Source organism: Rhinopithecus bieti, unplaced genomic scaffold (genome assembly GCF_001698545.2).
Source record: "Rhinopithecus bieti isolate Rb0 unplaced genomic scaffold, ASM169854v2 scaffold_21649, whole genome shotgun sequence".
Lineage (NCBI taxonomy): Eukaryota > Metazoa > Chordata > Mammalia > Primates > Cercopithecidae > Rhinopithecus > Rhinopithecus bieti.
Window position 1 is genome coordinate 1,238,197 of NW_016811584.1, and position 17,191 is coordinate 1,255,387.

The 17,191-nt window shown below is 37.4% G+C and overlaps 1 protein-coding gene across 1 annotated transcript in view; it reads right to left on the reverse strand.

Annotated features, from left to right (window-relative positions):
• Positions 1-17,191, reverse strand: part of ERC2 (ELKS/RAB6-interacting/CAST family member 2) — a 905,732-nt gene that overhangs the window by 727,750 nt on the left and 160,791 nt on the right.

Genomic DNA, 17,191 nt, shown 5'->3' on the forward strand with positions numbered 1-17,191 from the left:
TGTTTCCTAAGGTATTCTTTATTGTACTATCCATTATTTCCCATGATCAATATGTGTTGATTTAAAAATGAAAATAATAGCATCCACTACAAGTAGACACAAACAAAGACTTTATTTTTTACAAATAAAGCTGTGAACAGGTTTAGTAAACAGGATTACTGCATCTGCAAGCAAAAGGGAATAAATGCAGGCACAGACAAACACACTCAAACACACAAGGAGGTGAGGCTGTACAAAGCAGAACAAACAAGCTGCAAAGAGTGGACAAACCTTGGTTCTTCTGGCATCCAGTAACTGAACAGCATGGGAAATGAAAAAAAAACGAAGCAAAAAATCAACACAAAGAAAAGTCTAGTGCAAGCAAAGGATATTTTACAGAAAGAACTTAATCAACATAAAGTACCTTCACAGAAGAAAGAAAAAAAAAAAAGAAAAAAATTGTAATTACAGCAAAGACCTATAAGCTACACAGAGTTTATAGCATTGATGTTTGATAGACATGGAAAAAAAAAAAAAAGGAAAGACCAAACCTGAGGTTTATACCACCTTTTGTTTTCCTAAATCTCACTGACCCAGGAACCGAAAGTCTTGAAAGTATTACCAGAGAGGGAAGCACCTGTTATTTTGGGTCACCATTTTAAGCAAAGTCAGAGTGAAAGCACCAGAGAAACAAAATAGTTATCAGATGTGAGAAAAGACACCCGTGCTTGAAGATAGTTGGTGAATTCAGCAATACCTTTCCCCATAGGACAAACACCCAGGCTGGTCAGAGAAGGTAGCCACAAGCCTGAAGGCATTTGTATCCTTATGGACAAGCCAAGATGCTTCCAAGACAGCAGCTATTCATTTGCCAAACACACGATCCTGCTTGTGAAACAAATACAATTCTAAGCACAGGAATCAAGAGGGACGTAAGACATAGCTCCCGCCCACAGGGAACCACAGTATTGTAAGGCATGGGTAATACTATATCTAAGTTATATGAATATTGGAGCAGTCAACATTTTGAAATCTGTCTGAATTCCTACAGCTGACACTCAGTGGTATTGAGATCTTTCTGAGGGTGGCCTACACCCAGAAACTAGCACTGGGTGATGCAGCATCTTGATTATACTGTTTCTGAGTATCCAATTCATATCCCCATTTATGAATGTCCATTGAGAAATTCTTAGAGCCTTCTCAACTGTATACCACAGTGCCTCACAGGGTACTGAATGCAGTGAAAGAAACTGATATGTATTTAATGGTGGAGATTATTCATTTTTAATACAATGCTCCCCTATAAAGGGTAACATACAAAGTTGTGCTACCATCAACACAATACATTTTTTAACATTACCTCAGAAAGATACATCATGCCCTTTAGAAGTCATTCCCTGTCTCCCTCCCTTTCCCCAGGCCCTGGTAACCACTGATTTACTTTCTGTCTTTATGCCTGTTATGGACCTTTCATACCAATGGTATCATGCAATCAGTGGTTTCTTTCACTTAGCAGGTTTCCAAGGTTTATCCATGTGGTAGTGTGTATCTGTACTTCATTCCTTTTTATGGCTGAATAATATTCCATTGAACGAATATACCACATTTTATGTATCCATTCATCAGTTGACTCAGACACAAATATTCATAGCAGCAATATTCATATTAGTCAAAAAGTGTTAACAACCCATTTGTCAATCAACTGGTGAATGGATGAAATCTAGTATATCAATTTAACGGAATATTATTCAGTCATAAAAAGGAATGAAGTGCTGACATACAGGATGACATGGATAAATCTGAAAACATTATGCCATGTGAAAGAAACCAGTCAGGAAACAACATGTGCTGGAGAGGATGTGGAGAAATATGAACACTTTTATACTGTTGGTGGGACTGTAAACTAGTTCGACCATCGTGGAAGAGAGTGTGGCGATTCCTCAAGGATCTAGAATTAGAAGTACCATTTGACCCAGCCATCCCATTACTGGGCATATACCCAAAGGATTATAAATCATGCTGCTATGAAGACACATGCACACGTATGTTTATTGTGGCACTATTCACAATAGCAAAGACTTGGAACCAACCCAAATGTCCATCAGTGATAGACTGGATTAAGAAAATGTGGCACATATACACCATCCCAGGACAATGAAGGAGGTCATAATGACTTCGGTTTCTAGGCTTCCAGGAGACTGCATTTTCTGATAGGCCCTCCTCTACACTACAGCTAGATAAAAGCAAATATACTTTTCAAAGCATAGTTGAGCTTACAAGGAAGTAAAGGAAATCTCCAAGGGAGGGGCTAGGGGAGAGACCACTCTCTGTTCTCTCTTCCTCTTCTTATAAGGAGCAAATGCCAATCCAAGCACTGAACTTGAGAGAGCGAACTGGGGCTCACTGATGCGAGGGAACTGAGATTCTCCCAACAAGCCCGTATTTGCAGAAGAGGCTAATGTGGTCCTAAGTGCCCCCTGGCGCCTAACAGATGCAAATGCAAATTCTTATAAAGGGGACAGGCAGTGGGTGGGCAAGGACTGGGAAAGACGATAAGGCAGAGAACAAAAGCCCTCAGGAGTCCAAAAAATTCAGATTAATGAAATACAAGCTTACAATAAAAAATTACCACAGACACAAGGAAACTTCCATGAGTGATGGCCATATGCAGAATATAAGGTGTTTTTGAAATGTTTAAGAAAATAAATAAAAATTTTAGAAGAAATATAAAATTGAAGAATCAGCATGGAAAAGTGATTTTCCAAAATTATCAACCAGATCTGAAAAGAATAAAATATACAGCAACGAAAATATAGCATTTAAAGTGAAACCTAACAGATGGGGTAAGAAAAAAGAGAAAACTAGTGAATAAAGACACAATAGAGACAAGCCACAAAGCAAAATGTTGGTTCTTTGAAATAACTAATAAAACAAACCTCTTCAGAAATGAGTACATATAGGAAATATTTAAAAGATGATATGAAAATACTGTTAACTTTGGGCCAACAAATTTTGAAATATCAAGAAAATGGACAAATGACTAGTCATATCTTACATAATCTAACTCTAGAAGAAACAGAAATCCTGAAGAGTTCTGCAGCTATTAAATAAATAGAATCAGAATTTTAAAACGCTTCCCGCAAAGAAAGCCCAGGTGATTCCAACTTGCAAAAGCTTTCAGATAAATGGAAAAAAGAAAATCTCCCCCAATTCATTCTGTGAGACTTGATCATCTTGATACCAAAGCTAGGCATGAACTATACAAGAAAGGTAACTTCTAGTCCAAACTTCATACTTAGACAATGAGTATTATTAGCAAGTGGAATACAGGGGTATATTAAAAAGGTAATACATCATGACCAAGATGTGTTTCTTATAGGAAATAGAGAATACTTCAGCATTAGACAAAGTATTCTGTAAATAACGTTAACAGAGTAAAGATGAAAAATAATTATGATCAGCTCAAGATATAAAGTCTTAGTGTTTTCTATAAATTGTTACAAACTAGGAATAAAGAGGAATTTCTTTAACTTAATAAAGTATATCTGCTGCAAACTGACAGTATCATTCTTAATGGTAGATGTTAGAAGCATGCCCCTTAAAATGAGGCATAAAATTACACCATAATCAGCACCACTTGTAGAATGTTGCAACAGCCTTCTCCTAGAGGCCTAAGTTAGAACAGTAAGACCAGAAAATAAAGAGAAAAAATAATAATTGAAAAGAAGAAAAGTTCTATTATCATCAATTGTATTATGTGGTTTTCTACTTAGAAAACCCAAAAGAATCTATAAATTATTAAAAATAATAAAGTTATTTCCTTATCAGCAGGGCACAAAAAATGTAGCCATAAAAAGAAGAGTGGTAAATTTGACAATGTTAAAATGAGGAATTTCTGTTCAACAAAAGACACTATAAACAGAACGAAAAAGCAATCCACAGTTGAGAGATGATGTTTGCAATACATTAAAATGACAAAAAATTTTTATCAAGAATATACATAGAATTCCTATAATTCAATAAAAAAAGATACCAACAGTTAATTGAAAAATGCACAAAAGAAATGAGCGGGCATTTCACAGAAGAGGAAATATGATCAGTCAATAAACATATGAAAAGATGTTCAATCTTATTAGTAATCAGAAAACCACATGAGCCATATGGAAGCCACAACGAGAAAGCATTTGATACCCCACTCTCTTAGCCACACACACATACACTCACACACACTATAATAATCATAATAGCAGCAGCAAAAATAAATAACAATAGCAAGTACTGACAAGGATGTAGATCAATAAGAACTCCTAACACAGCTGCTGCAAGTAAACTAGTGTAACCATGCAAGAACTAACCATGCATATCCTCACCTAGAAATTTTACCCTTAGGTACTTATCTGAAGTAGGGGATGGCAAACTATGGCCCAGGGGCCAAATCTGGCCTTTTGCCTGCTTTTGTAAATAAAGTTTTATTGGAACACCGCTATATTCTTTATATATTGTCTTTTTTTTTTTTTTTTTTTTTTTGGAGACAAAGTCTCACTCTGTGGCACAGGCTGGAGTGCAGTGGCACAATCTCGGCTCACTGCAACCTCTACCTCCCAGGTTCAAAGGTTCAAGCGAGTCTCATGCCTCAGCCTCCCAAGTAGCTGAGACTACAGGCATGCACCACCATGCCTGGTTAACTTTTGTGTTTTTAGTAGAGACGGGGTTTCTCTGTGTTGCCCAGGCTGTTCTCGAATTCCTGACCTCAAGTGATCCTCCCACCTCGGCCTCCCAAAGTGATGGAATTACAGGCATGAGCCATGGCTCCCGGCCTTATATATTGTCTATTGCTACTTTTGTAGTACAATTTCAGAGTCAAGTAGCAGATACCATATGATCCATGAAATCTAAAATATTTACTATCTGGCACTTTACAGAAAAAGTTTGCAGGCCCCTGCCCTAAAGAAATACTTGCTCATGAGCACAACAGGCACATACAAGAACATTCAGTGTAGCACTATTCCTAATAGCGAAAAACTAGAAATAATCCACCAACAGGAAAACAGATAAATTATGACATATGTATGTAATGGGATGTTAGATTATTGTGCAAAAGAACAAATGACAGCTACATGCAACAGGAATTTATCTTAAAAGAATACTGAATGGAAGAAGTAAAAATAGAGAATATATACAACATCATCCCACTTAGATAAGGTTCAAGGGCATGATTTTCATAACACAGAAGAAGAAACAGAAACTGAGAAGCACTCATGTGTAACATCAACAGGATTGGTAATTTTCTCAGGTGGGGCAGGGAGGCTCTCCGGGTGTTCATGTCAGTATTATATACCATAAGTTACATATGTGTTCTTTTGTACCTATCCAACAGCATAGAATAATCTCCTTGGATGAACCTGTGGGAGGAGTATATTATAGTGTGTAACAGCCTAGACTCTGGAGCCAGGCTGCCTGGTTCCAATCCCAGCCCTATCACTTTCAAGCTGTGTGACCTTGAAGAAGTGTCTTAGCATTTCTGAATCTCAGATTCCTCATCTGTAAAATAGGGATGCAAGACCTGTCTTATGTCATTGAGTACACACAAATCATTACTTCAGTGGCAAGCATGAGCTCAGAATATGCTCAGCATCACTCCCCATGTATCACCAGAGCCTGTCCCTACAGCCATCCACCTTCACTCTGCATGGTTGAGTCAGAGGCCAGAGCCAGGGCACTGTGATACACACTGGCCCTGGGGCGGAGGCACACTGATGGATTATCACAGGATCCAGATAGGAAGGTGGCCTACCAAGGGCAGGGGGTGTAGGATATGGCCTCATGATCATGATGTTTGGCTTGGAAATATCTGCACACAGCTCCTAAAGTGAATTCACGAAGAATGAGAGGCCAGCTTCAACATCAGCAGCACCTGAAATCACCACCTACCAGGTCAACAAGGAAAATGTATATATTTTTTGCCTTTCCAAAGTAAAGAAGCAACCTGAGTCCTTAGCTCTTATCTCAATTTATCTTTCCCATACAGTGCACAATTACAGTGTCGGGAGGAAAGTATGGGTTTTGAGGAATATTGGCTGAGAGTCTCTCAATTACCAGAGCTCAGTTACTGAATCTCCCCTAAGCCATAGTTCGGTCATTTGTAAAATGGGGATAATAGTGTAGACCTCACAATGTTATTCAAAGGCTTCAGTGAGACACTGTGTGTCCCTCTAAATGAGCCCTCAAGAAAAGCGAGTCCTCAACTTCAAATACTGGTGACACTGGAGCCAAAATGCCAAGACCATTAATCTAGTATACTTCTTTAACCAATCAGGCCACTGAGACATTAAGCATCCTCATGGCTTTTACCAGACTGTGTTTCAATAGTGTTTCCCCAAGTACCTTCCCTGGAACAGCATTCTGCAGGATGTTAACACACGTTCTGTTGCAGGAGTATTGGAAAGGAAGGGTTCTGTTAGCATGTATCATCTAATCATGTATTCACTATACACACACTTGCATACACACACACACATATACAGAATGACCCTCTCAAGGACAGTTTCTAATTTTCATAATGAAGTATAGAAGAAAGGTAAGAGGACCAGAGGGAAACTGTCTCACCAGACCATCGGCACAAGAGAACAATTTCAGAGAGAACAGGTTTCCATTCCTCTTTGCTTAGCTACAGCTAGATTGAGAGGATGGGGGTGCAGAGAGTGTCCTTAACCTTGGATTACTCTGTCCCGTCCTCTCTGTCAAAACTCAAATGCCTCACGTTCACCACTCACTCATCTGACAATACTGTTCCAAAGCTGCCAACACTATGTCCACTTCACAAGAGCATAAATTGGGGTGGCTTAAGGGATTTGACTGCAGTCACATCATTAGCAGATACAGGCCAGTGTCTAAAATTGAGGTTTCCTCCAGCCAATTCTACAGTCTCTCCTGCTCTAAAAATACTACAGAATTTCATTTTGAACAACTCATATAAACTCCCATATTCATTCAGTTCAAAAAAGGTTACAATGAAAATACAAGAAACTAAGCACTACTTGAGTTTATATAAAAAAGAAGGAAAAATACACTTTGCCTTAGCCAACGTTTATAAGAGTGACTTCCAATAGCTACTGGAGTCAGAATCTAATCCAGATCTCAGAATGTCTAAAACACAGAAAGGCAACTAGAATGAAAATATAATTATATATGTATGATGTGCATGGAACACACAATTATTTAAATAGGGAATAGCCAGATGTTTAGAATCTACTGTGTCTTATCTCCAAACATGGAAAATATGAGTTCCTGGCAGGTTTGAAAAATTGTGTGACCTTAAGCTCTTTTCCACACTACGGGGAAAAAAACAAAAATGATAAAGTTTTGCACTATAAGCAGCTTAGGGTTTCATTGCTATGAAAACCGTCTCCAAGCTATATAAAAATATGAATTGGCTTATATCCAAAAGTTGTGAAGTTTTTTTAATAAATCCATACTCCTTCTCAAGCAAGTACTTACCATAACTCTTTCAAAGAAAACAGAATCTCTTTGCAGACAACTTGGCCTGCTCTACTTCTCCTGTGACTTTATTTTCTTATTAATCACTTTCTAGTTTGTCTCTAATTAAATGTGAAGGGCAGGTTCTCTGATCCCTTTCTCTGTAATCCTATGTACAGGATGTACAACACTCTTCATGACTTCAAACCTTCCTTAGGCTGTGTCATGTGTGTTAAAAGACAAACAGCAGACCAGCTAAAAACATGTGGCCCCAGTGTGTGGTGGAAGAGTTGGCCAGCTGAGAAAGGTATAAAAAATTAATATTTAGACATATGGTCCAGGCTCTAGGCTTTCTCATTCAGGGTAGAAAACCCCAAGGAGAAGCACATACAATTAAATAAAGAATATGGATAGGTGATTTTTAAAAGCACTGGGACTCTGGGTTCCTCACCCACACACTGTCATTGATAACTGCAGAACTCACTTTGGTTGATAACATGTGACATTTTGCCAAGATTCATAACACTAAGAACAGTATAAATGGGAAAGCCCTCTTGGCAGTTCCTTTTGTAAGCAAAGAGGAATTCTGGTTTTCATTACAGACCAATACTCTAAGGTGGCACAATATTGGAATATTGCATTGAGCTTAGAGTTAAGGACTTAAGTTCTAATTCTAGCTTTGCAACTAACCAGTTACATGATCTGGGGAAAAATCATTAGACTTGTCTCAGCTTCCAAGAACAGTGGTGAAGAGTTGAGTTTTGAATCCTGGATCTACCCATGACAGTCTGTGATGCCTTGAACAAATTACTTAAGTACTCTGAGCATCAGACGACTCATCCGTAAACAGGAAATAATAATTGTAACTCACTACAGGGTTCACACAAACACCATAGGAGATGCTTACTGAGTGAGCAAACAAGTTCCCTTAAAGCATGAAGCACACGGCCTGGCACATGACGAATGCTCAACAAATGTTAGCTGTTTTCATTATTTTGAGACACTGGTGTGGCTAGAGGCCTGGAATCAAAATTTCTGTCCTCCCTCTTGCGATTTGGGCAGGGAAAAGGAATGGGCATAATGAACATAAATCTTTGATTATCAAATAAATGCAACAGTGGGAAACAAAATGCTAAGCGCTTTGGCATTTTTTTAAATAAGAGAAAAAGGGAAATAGATGTTTTAAGACCAATTCAAAAATGGATATAATTTATTTACCATTAACTGACCTATAAATAACTCTACAAGGGACTCTTAGGAATACCAACCATTTCTGTTTTGAAGGTCAGTGTTCTTTCCCTGTTGTTAGCCAGTAATCCACAACCAACTAAAGGATAATGGAATGCCCTGTTATCAACACTTCTCAACCTGATACAGGTTACAAAAACAAACAAACAAACAAAAAAGCTACAGTTTAAGAAATACTGGTATTTTTAAAGTGTGTTCAGAGAAGCTACCCCAAACATGTAATGATAGGAAAGATAGCTAAAACAGAAACATTTATAATATTAACAGTCACAGCCACATATAGTTATTATAGGACAGCTCTTTCATTTAACTGTTTAGGAAATGTTTAATGCCAATGATGTTTTAAAGGTTTTATTGAAATTTCCTTCCCTGTCACTTCCTCTTCACCCTCCCACATGTTCATTTAGCAAAACTGCTAACCATCTAAGTACTTTTCAGAATGGTAAGGTGTTTTACCTAAATTAATGTCATTTCAAATAGCTGGGTGGTAGGCATTGAACTATATTAACTTTCCCCTACTCTGAGCTGCCTGGATTCATCAGCCAAACTCTAGTCCTTGCTACTCAAAGTTTTAAAGAGGAGAGATTTTCCCCAGGTACCCTCCCTGCTTCTCTCTGCTTCTTGAGTCATTCCACCCATGAGAAGGGAGAATAACAGACCTCCATGCTACTCAGAGGATCCTTGGACCAAAAGCATCAGCACTACCTGGGATCTTGTCAGAAAGGTGGGATCTCAGGTCTTACCTCAGACCTGCTGAATCAGAATATGCATTTTAACAAGACCCACAGGTAATCTGAAGTCACATGAAGGTTTGAGAAATGCTTCCTTAAACTTAAAAAAAAAAAAAAAAGTTTCAGTTTTCCTACTGATTTAAGATTATTTGGTAATGGAAAGGTAGGGAAGGAAAGCACTCTGAACACAATGCTGTAGGATAGTCCTGAGAAACAGTGTGTGTGATTAATAAAGTCTGAGTAAACTATGAGTGCTGCCCCCAATGCAGGACACTACTAGATAAAGTGGGTCATTCAGTCATTGATTCAACCATTGTTGAACTATGTGCTATTTTTCTACAGATCATAATAGATGTAGATATTTTCAGTGCACATGTGATAATTTAATACATTCATATAATTTGTGAAGATCAAATTAGTGTACTTGGGATATGTGTCACCTTCTATATTTTTGTCTTTATGGTAGAAACATTCAAATTATTATTCTCTAGCTATTTTGAAATGTATAATAGATTATTGTAAACTATAGTCACCCTACTGATCTATTGAATCCTATGTCTATTTCTTCTATCAAACCATGTATTTTTACCCATTAATCAACTCTACCAAGATACCTTTCCAAGTCAAAAAGGAAATCCTGCCAGGTTAAGTTATATACATATAAATGTGTGTGTGTGTGTAATTATATACAATTGACCCTCCATATGCACAGGTTCTACATCTGAGGATTCAACTAACCATGGGTTGAAAATATTTGAGGGAAAACAAAAAATAATACAACAATAAAAAAAGAAAAAATACAGCATAAGAACTATTTGCATAGCATTTACATTGTATTAGGTAGTATAAGTAACTAGAGATGATTTAAAGTATACAGGAGGATGTATATAGGATATAGGCAATACTATGCCATTTTATATAAGGGACTTGAGCATCCACAGATTTTAGTATCTGTGGGGGTCCTGGAACAAATCCCCCACAGATACCAAGAAATGAGTGTGTATGTTGTTTACTATTTCTAAAAGTTCCATAAATACTGAATTTTAATTCTGTTCTGCTATTTATTATTATCATTATTTAAAGAACAATCCAAGGAAACCTTTAAAAATTATCTGATAGATGCCAGAGGCTAGGAAGGGTGTGTGAGTGAAAAGGAAGATGAGGAGAGGTTGGTCAATGGGTACAAACATGTAGTTAGATAGAAGGTATAAATTCAAATGTTTGAAAGCAGAATAGGGTGGGTGACTACAGTCGGCAACAATGTATTGTATATTTCAAAGTAGCCAGAAGAAAGAACTTGAAATCTTCCCAACACATAACAATAAATACTCAAGATGATGGAGTATTTATCCTAATTTGATCATTACACATGCTACGCATGTAACAAAATATCACATGTATCCCATAAATATGTTAAATGCTATGCATCAATTTAAAAATAATAAAACAATTAAAAAGTCATCACAATGTCAGTTCTAGGCATTACATTAAACCATTTTGCTCATTTGTGCTTTTAAGCAGCATTTCTGTAGCATGTCTGTGCTCTTGGTGGAATTTTAAGTGACTGGGAAAACCATGAGGAGTCTGTGATAAATCTGTTTTCTCAGTTATAACTTGAATAATGTACAGAAAAAAATTGAATATGTGAATATACTGGTTCCTAAGTAGCCTAATCACTCAAATTCTCTAAGGTTTTCCATTTTATTAATGAACTAGAATCAAAGGCCTGTATCTTTTTCTTTCTGTGGTGTGAAGATAAGCTACCTACCGCTATTTCCACACAGCGCCTATGGTCCTTAATATTTAATGAATGTAAATATTCATAGATATATGGGGTGGGAGATGAGTGAGTGAATAAATGAATGAAAGAATATACCAAACCCCATAAACAACAGTATGTCCAGCATACCATAAGAAAGTAATATGAATGGACAAGAAAAAAAGAGAGGAAAATATACCACAATGACCATTGCTGGGGAGAGGAGGATGAGGAACGGCTGATAAAGGATAGGCAGATTTTAGGAGAGGTGATTAAATTAGAGTACTTAACTTTTAAAATTAGACAGTCGTGATGGTTTCACAACTCTGTGAATATACTAAAAATCACTGAACTGTACCATTTAAAATGGTAAATTTTATGATACATGAATTATATCTTGATAAAGCTGTTAAAAATGATGGGAGGCGAGAGCATTATGGATGCCTTCTTTTCTATTTCCCATTTTCATTCAGCAAATAGCTTTTCCAAAAATAACTTATTTACTCATAATTGCTAGGCTAGTTTATATTCTTTGGGTTGCAGGCAACAGAAAACAACTTGGCCTGTCTTGAGCCACAGAAGGGAGTGCACGAGAAGGATATCAAGGCATCTCTCTCAAGGAATCGAAGCAGCAATTAACAAAAACAAAACCCAAGAAAAGAAGGAAGCAGCACACAGCATGAATCTCTGTGCGAAGCTTGGTTCCATGTTATTTGGTTTCAAGGACTCCCTGCTCCAAATTGAAAATACCCAGGATGGAGTATAGAGTTAGCCTGGCTTGGGCCAAGTGCCTTCCATGGATCAATAGGTTGTGGCAGCTGACTCCAAGCATCAGAAGCTACTCCAAGAGGAAGAAGAGTTGCTTAAAGGTCTGCAGCAACCTCAAGAAGAATCTACTACAATTGCTGTTATGATTAAAGAAAACAGAAGTAATATAAATAATATGACAGTGCTATGATTATGTTTATTTGGGGTAGCGGGTTCCTAAAGTACCCTTTAGGAATATATACAAGACTCAGGTGAACTGCATAGTAAAGATGTAACCATGCCAGTTCAACCTTCTGACATGCAGTGTTCGGTTTTCTGTTCCTGTGTTAGTTTGCTAAGGATAAATGGAAAGTTTTAAAGATTTGATTTACTATCCCAAATTAAGAACTCTGACTATGACATCAGACAGTCTGGGGCCAAAAGCCTGGTCACTCACTAGTTATGGGGTCAGACAACCTTGAATGGGCCTCCAATCTGGTCATGCACTAGCTTTAAGGTCATATAACCTTGCGGAGATGGGGGCTGTGGGATATTAGCAGGTTATTTTCTCAGTTTCCATCTCTTTTAAAAGCTGCTAATAACACAAACATCTTGCAGAAGCATGATAAAGTTAGATGATAACACATGCCCAATACTTACTTATGCCTGAAACTTAGTAAATACCCCAGCCAACAGGAAGTCATCATTTTAAAGCTGCTACTATTATTAATATACAAATACAGATTGCAAACTGTTCCAGAATGCAGTGCAAACAGGTAAAACTACAATGGCAGCTGGTGGGGGGCAGGGCAGTGAAATAATGTTTGGCTGTGTCTATACAAAGAAAATCTTTCAACCAGAGAAACTTTCTAGTTTGGCCACTTCAAGTGCTAATTTGAAGCAAATAAAGCAATAGCACATAAAATACTTCGAAAGAATAACCCTAGATTTTGCCACAAGCTGGTACATGCATTTAAAAGAAACAGCAAATATTTAACATCACAAAACACTAGTGATGACATGGATCACAAAGATAATTTTTGTTTCTTTTTGCAGAAGGATAAACTAAGGCCCAAAGAGGTTGACCACCGGTTGTCTGAAGTCACAACAGAAATAACAGCACTGCTAGTTGTGAAGTCCAGGCACCAAACTCACAGCACAAAGCTCTTTCCTGCTCTTTCTCTTGTAGCTCCATGTACCAGTCTCATTTGGTCACTGCACTGCAGAGGGCATGTTACCACATAATTAGTTTCAGGGTATGTGCAACAGCTGCCACGAGCCAGAGTTCCACACTGGAGTCAAATGTCTTCGGTCTAGACACATCCCTTCCACCACATGCCACTGATGGGACAGCCGCCATAACCACATTCCTTACTCCAGTGGCTCCAAGGCTTCAGGAGTTGGAGCACATGACACATTCCAACCAAGATGAAGTAACTCCTCTCTCTGATGACTTATTAAAGAACACCTTTAGGGATTTTTTCAGATTTGACATTCTTCTACCTGGGAGCTTAAGGACTTTAAAAGGGTTTAGAGGAATATTTTTTCCTAAAAATCTATGTGAGATAAATGTTAAGAATTAAGGGGCCACTTAGGAACCTGGAAATGATAAGTCACAGGAGATCCATGTTATCATTGAGTAAGTCAAAGCAAAAAACAGAAAAAAAGGAAATGGTTGTTTTGCAGATACCATCACCGAAAGAGTATGTCATATCACTGAGAAATAAGATCCCTTGATAACAATCTTGAGTAATATCTGTTTGAGGTTATTTTATTTTATCTAGATAATTTTGGGCCTATTAGTAACAACAAAAATTTTCCTTAAAACAAAGACTCAGAAACTCACGTATGCATTCCTAAGCACATAGATATATTTCATATGCTTTAAGATTATTTTTCAAATCTTTAAATCAGTGAAATAGAAATTTCTCCAAAAGTACAGTAAAAAAACTATATTTAAACACGGAATTGCAAAGTGCTTCTTTCATCCCTTGATGTTTATTTTGTTTTACAATTCATTTGAGACTTTTAAAGTAGGAAAGAGAAAAAAAAATAGCTTTCAAATTTGAGTCTGGAACAGAGCTCACCTATCAAGTCCAACAGGGATATAAAGAAACTATTCCTGTTGGGATAGTTTCCCAACAGGAAAATATAGAAAAAAGAAAGTATCTAGCAGTACAGATAATGCTGGTGCCCAGAACAAAAGCATTATTGAATAAAAGAAGAATGTAAATCGAAGCAAGCCCTTACTAACTCCAGGTCTTACTGGCATTTTTCCTAATAAGATGAACTATTAGTCCTGGGTTACATAAACTTCAACACACTAGAGCCCTCACCAAGTCAGATGGAGGCCAAAGGCCCTCTTGAATCCATGCATCTGTACTCTATTTAAAATGCATGACTGTCCCTCTCTTCATTGTTTGGGTCCTTAGCTGTGGACTAGAAGGGTGAGGCACAAAATCAGTAGAAACAAAGGCCTGCGAAATGAGTGGAATTTTTTACTGTTATCTTTGAACATTTTATTTCTTTAGTTCAGAAATCCAAAGGGAAATAAAAGTGGAAAGAATTACAGGCTTTATGGTTTAAAAAAGAAAAAATAAACATAGGATGAGTTTACAGTTTATAGTATCTGCAAAGCAACTCTTCACTCATTCCTTTAAATAAACTTTTAAATCACCTTTTAAGTGGACACAGAAAATGCTGTTATTGTGAGTTACTGAGATCTAATCTGGGACACTAGTTAAGAACCTGAGTCCTGAACTCAAGCAAGAAGTGAGTCCACCACTGTTTATCTCTGTACTATTTAATCTTTGGAAAGTTGTTTGCCCTCAATTTCTTCCCTGTAAAATGGAGATGATACAGTTGTAGTGATTAATAAATTTACACACACAAGCAGAGAGATATATATACACACACACACATATATATAGCATAGTACATCTATGACCTCAATAAATAACCTCTCTTAATATTATAACTAGTATTAATAGAAAAAATAACTATTATGCTGTGGAAATCTCTTTAAAGATTATTAAGCAACTTGTTCAGTGAATTCCAGGCAGTACAGTTACTTACTTTCTTAGATAGAAGGCTTTTCCTTTTTTAAAAAAGAAGCATTTTTAAGGATATAACACAATCTCTTATTATACTCCCTATCTATCAGCCATTATGCCACAAATAATTCTTCCTTCGTTAGAGTCTATGCAGAGAGCTATAGTATATAAGCTGGTCATTCACTTCTGCCACGACCATTCACAGGTGACATTCACTCAACTCACTTTCACTGACCATTTATTCAGTGTGCTAAGCACTACATTAAAGCATGGGGATTCAACAACAAAGAGACATGAGACATCGTCCTTGGCCTTGAGAAGCTCTTAGTCAAAAGAAGCAACAAATGACAAGACGCAATCACAACAGAAAAAGATGGGAGCAAAAGCGAGTGTGTACAAAGTGCTGAGGCAGCACAGAAGAGGGAGGCATCAATCTCGTTTGAGCACAAGGGAAGATTCTGCAGAGGATGTGAACATTAAGTGGGGCCTAGAACAAGGAAGAGTTTTTCCAGAAGCAGAGAGAAAGATATTCCAGACAGAGTGAAGGGCATGGGCAAAGGCATATATATATATATGCACACACACACATATATATATATACACACACACACATATATGTATTTCAATGCATGGCATGTTGGGTGGAAAAAGAAGACAGCTTGATGGCTAAACATGAACCCCAAGAATAGAAGGAGGCAGCTACGAAGGTAGTGATACTCATCAATGAAGGACCCGGAAGAACACAGATAGGACACTTCATGCAGCAGGGGGGCGACGTAAATGGAGTGTTTAGCACCACATGTTGCAAACTGGGCTTGTGAATGCATTCTCAGAAGTCTGTGAGTTTTATGAAAATTTGAAATTTCTTTAATTTTAATGATAATCTAAAAACTAAAATTGCCTGGAAATTAAGACATCACCTTTTTTGTACTGATCAGTTATATTTCAATCATACACTCAAAAAATATTTATTGAACACCCCTATGTGCCAGCCACTGGGGATATAACAATGAGAGAGACACGGTATCTGACCTCATAGAAGTTAGACTAATAAGGGGAAGTAACCAAGAAATAAAAGTATAGCATATCAAGAGACAGTAAGTGTTGCACAGATAAATAAAATATTAACGTGGCAAGAGGTAGAAAGTCAAATGGGGGGTGTTCATTTCATACAGGGTGAGTCAAGCAGTCAGTGCACTTCTTCACTAACATGATATTTGAGCAAAGACCTGAAGGAGATAAGACATTTGAGAGATATTTTCAAAGAGGATTTTACTTCCCCACATTTGTCACAAACATTCCTAAGGGTCTATAAGAATGCTCTTTCTCTCTCTCTCTCTTTCTCATTGTTATATCTCCAGTGCCTAGTATTGTGCCTGGCACACAGGGGTGTTCAATAAATGTTTTTTGAGTGGATGATTTAAATAGAAACGATCAGTACAAAAATAGTTATGTCTTAATTTCCAGATAATTTTGTGTTTTAGATTATCATTAAAATGTCTGTCTGTCTCTCTCTCTCTCTCTCTCTCGTTCTTTTGAGACAATGTCTTATTCTGTCACCCAGGGTGAAGTGCAGTGGCATGATCATGGCTCACTACAGCCTCAATCTCCTGGGCTCACACCTCAGCCTCCCAAGTAGCTGGGACTACAGGCATGTGCCACCACACCCAGCTAATTTTCGTATTTTTTTGTAGAGATGGGGTTTCACCATGTTGCCCAGAGTAGTCTCAAACTCCTAGGCTCAAGTGACCCTGCCACCTCGTCCTCCCAAAGTGCTGAGATTACAGACATGAGCCACTGCATCCAGCCTATTTTTATTTTTAAAAGGTAATCTGAAAAAATGGAGAGAACATTTGCAAGCCATGTATCTGATAAGGGATTAATATCAAAAATACATATAAGGAACTTCTACAACTCAAAAGCAAAAAAACAAAACAAAACAAAACAAAAAAACCAAGAGACAACCTGATTTTAAAATGGGCACACAGACTTTTTTTTGAAGAAGTGTCTATTTCTTCAAAAGAAAACATACAAATAGCCAACATGAATACGAAACCGATGCTCAAAATCACTAATCATCAAGGAAACGCAATTTAAACTCACAATGAGATATCATTTCACATCTATTAGGATGGCTGTTATCAAAAAAAAGGCAAAAGAGAGGCTGGATGCAGTGGTTCATGCCTACAGTCCCAGCA